The sequence below is a fragment of the Oncorhynchus nerka genome, linkage group LG17, assembly GCF_034236695.1.
Source record: "Oncorhynchus nerka isolate Pitt River linkage group LG17, Oner_Uvic_2.0, whole genome shotgun sequence".
NCBI lineage: Eukaryota > Metazoa > Chordata > Actinopteri > Salmoniformes > Salmonidae > Oncorhynchus > Oncorhynchus nerka.
Window position 1 is genome coordinate 6,930,701 of NC_088412.1, and position 3,830 is coordinate 6,934,530.

At 42.5% G+C, this 3,830-nt stretch overlaps 1 long non-coding RNA gene across 3 annotated transcripts; it reads right to left on the minus strand.

Annotated features, from left to right (window-relative positions):
• Positions 1-569: 569 nt before the first annotated feature.
• LOC135561396 (uncharacterized) lies at positions 570-3,409 on the minus strand. 3 transcript variants are annotated; one of them, XR_010459396.1, is made up of 4 exons: positions 2,905-3,409; positions 2,661-2,773; positions 1,314-1,969; positions 570-951 (listed from the first exon to the last, which is right to left on the minus strand). It is a non-coding gene; the product is annotated as an uncharacterized LOC135561396 (long non-coding RNA). The 3 variants fall into 3 exon arrangements; XR_010459395.1 differs by having other exon boundaries at positions 1,314-1,496; positions 1,648-1,969; positions 2,661-3,409; XR_010459394.1 differs by having other exon boundaries at positions 2,661-3,409.
• Positions 3,410-3,830: the final 421 nt, after the last annotated feature.

Here is a 3,830-nt window from a genome sequence, read left to right on the forward strand (position 1 = left end):
CGAGTCCCAGTCTGGAGTGCAACGCCCCTTGCCATTTCCAACTGAGGCAGAGTGCTTCAAGTTGTTTCTCACAGAGGAGCTGGTGGGAGAGATAGTTGAGGAGACCAATCGCTATGCCTTAGAGCTACAGGAGAAGAGAGAGCCAGGAGTGAGGGGGAAACTCGCTAAATGGGTGACAACCACAATTAGTGAAATGTATACCTTCCTGGTGACAGTCCTTCTCATGGGAATAGTAAAGAAGAACTCCCTAAGAGAATACTGGAGCACAGATCCTATGTTTGCAACTCCCTTCTTTGCCTCCCTCTTTTCCCAAGATCGCTTCCTAGTTCTTCTGCGATGCCTGCATTTTGTCAACAATGCTACTGCCATCCTAAGTGACCCGTTATACAAAATAAGAAATGTTCTTATCAGCCTGACATCAGCATTTGGTCGGGTCTTTGTGCCATACAAGGACCTATGCATTGATGAGTCCCTGATGTTATGGAAAGGTAGGCTGGCGTTCCGTCAATATATTCCCTCCAAAAGGCACAGGTTTGGAGTCAAGTTCTTTGTCATGTGCGACGGAAGACAGGATTTGTCCAGGATATTATAGTTTACACAGGGTCCACCACTGACATCAAACATTATGATGGGCTTGGGGTGTCAGGGTCCGTGGTGATGACCATGCTGGCTCCTCATCTCGGCAAGGGACACACTTTGTACGTGGACAATTGGTACAGCAGTCCCACACTCTTCCAGCATCTGCTCTCCAACAGCACAGGGGCATGTGGCACAGTCAGGTCGAACAGGAAGGGGATGCCGGCATTCGGATGCAGGAAGATGCAGAGAGGGGAGGTGGAGTTCCAAGAGAACGGTCAACAGCTGGCAGTAAAGTGGCATGACAAGCGAGACGTCCATGTCCTCTCCACTGTCCATACAGCAACCATGTCGGCCACAGGGAAGGTGGACCACCTGACCGGAGAGAGAAAGATCAAACCAGATTGTGTGCTTGATTATAACCTCAAAATGGGGGCCGTGGATAAGGCAGACATGATAAAACAGCTTTGTGGAATGCACACGGAAAACGAACAAGTGGTATAAGAAGATATTTTTCCATCTGATCGACACTGCTGTCCTCAACGGCAGCATAGTTCACCGCCAACTAACAGGTGAGATGATTACTGAACAAGGTATTTTTGTAATTGGATGTACAGTTCACATACAAATCCATTATGCAATTATAGTGACAATATCTCACCCACCTCCCCACTGCCTCATCATCCTCTAACTTTCCTCATCCTCCCCACTCCCTCATAGGTAAAGTAATTACCTACCAAAAATACAGAGAGAACCTCATGAGAGAGCTGCTGGAGGAGCACCACACCCCTCGGCGCCCATCCACTGGGGGTCGTCCTGCTGTAGACAATCCCCTACGCCTCACTGCACGACATTTTCCCTGCAAAGTCCCTCAAACTGCTTCTCAAGGTAGTCGCACACGGAGGCATTGCAAAGTCTGCCTGTCTGGCGCCAGGAGAAGTAAGCAGAGGAAGATGACAAAATACATGTGTCTAGCTTGTGATACACCTCTATGTATTTCACCATGCTTTGAGGAGTATCACATACTCAAGCATTATTGAGCACATCTGCAGCAATAGGTGACTGACTGACCTGACATGTGACTTGACAGGTGACCAGCCATGATACTATGCCTTAGAGATGGGGGTGGAAATGCAGTTGTTGTTCAGTCACTGCATGGATATTAAATATGGGTTACGCATATTCAGTTTTTTGTCCTCTAGTAAAACAAGTTGTTGAAATAACTACCAGTACTGCAATAAAATAGATGAATATTACATATTGGCATGCGTTTTCTTGCTGTGTTTTCATCCAGTACAACTGTTAAGGAGTGTACGTTAGCATACAAAAGCTGTCCTCATTCTTATGCTCCAAAGATGTCCAGCTTCAGTTATGATATTGGCAAATAATGTTTCTGAAAGTACAGAATAAAGAGGAATTATTCATTAGAATACAATATAAGGATATAGCAATAAAACAATACTACAAAGAAGTAACATAATAAACACTGCTATAAAAAAAATAGTTTATTGCATTGACAAAATCACAGATTTGAGTTATAACAGTAAGAAACTAACTTTTTGAGCTCCACAAGGGGCAAGGCAGGGCAGAACAGAGCTATGCTGAATAGACCAAATAAACAAACCATGGTCATATTTTTTATTTATTTAACTAGGCAAGTAATGTAAGAACAAATTATTATTTACAATGATGGCCTACACCGGCCAAACTCGGACAACGCTGGGCCAATTGTGCGCTGCACTATGGGACTCCCAATCACAGCCAGGTGTGATACAGCCTGGATTTGAACCAGGGTGTCTGTAGTGCCATAGACCGCTGCGCCACTTGGGAGTCATAAGGCCAGGGTAGCTTCAAAATACAACACAAGCTAATAGTTTTCTGACGCAACTAGCATTGTTTTACAGAGCTAATAGAATAATGTAGCTAGGTAAGCATGATTGACAATAACACCATAAAGGTTATAAAATGTGTAACGTTACCTCACGTGTCCGCAGTTATAAGGAATATATTATGATCTACAGCTACAGCAGAAACGGCATACGGAAACTATTATTATAACTATTATAACGTAATAAGGCACTTACTTTGATGGAAACGCAGCCTGGATTTGAACCAGGGAGTCTGTAGTGACACCTCTAGTACTGATGTGCTGTGCCTTTGACCGCTGCACCACTTGAGAGTCATAAGGCCATGGTAGCTTCAAAATGCAACACAAGATAATACTTCTCTGACGCATTTAGCATTGTTTTACAGAGCTAATAGAAGAATGTGGCTACATAAGCACGATTGACTATAACATCATAAAGGTTATAAAATGAGTAACGTTACCTCACGTTTCCGCGGTGATAAAGAATATACACAAATATATTATGCTCTATACATACAGTACGCTACAATAGAAATGTGGAATAGAAAATGTGAACACGTGTGCAGATCCTGTTCTGACGGGAGATGAGCAAATGTCTGCAGACGTGAACTGCACAAACAATTGGGAAGTGCTTGGGGAATTTTGTCCCTGTCAGAAATGTCCCAAAAATGTAATTATCCGCAAAAGTAAAAATGACTATTTTTATGTGAATGAATGAGGAGGCGGAACACACCTAAATTCAAACTGTTTTTAGAAAATAAAAACTTGTTTGAAAATCATTTTAAATTGAAGTTAAAACAACTTATAAATATAAACAGGCTGCGTGCTTTAGTTTGAGGGCAGCGCGGATAAAATGTACTGTTACGTATCAATCACATTCTGGAATGGAGAGAACATTCTAACATCACGTGCATAAAAAAACTCACGCTGGGGCGACCGTTAGAGATATTTGGAACTCACGCATGAAAGGGTTAATATTACAATATAACTACAATGTGTGATTGGATGTATAATATTTAATCAAAGGGTGGATATGTTAACCTGTTGCTCCTACCCTCTACTTTTTTGAACATTTTGTTAAAAATCGCGCAACATTTCAGCGCCCTGCTACTCATGCCAGGAATATAGTACGTTCATATGGTTAGAATGTGTGGATAGGAAACACTCGGACGTTTTTAAAACTGGTTAAATCACGACTGTGGCTATAACATAACGTGCGTTACATCGGAAAGCGCAGGAAAACCTGATCACAGAAAATGGAAATAAATATCCTTGCGCCACTTCCAGCAATTGTTCACAGTGAGCCGAATTAGATAAGACCGAGCATTCAACTCCCACAGCATCCCCATGTTGTCTGGAGTCTTGTGAATTGAATCATCTTTGATTC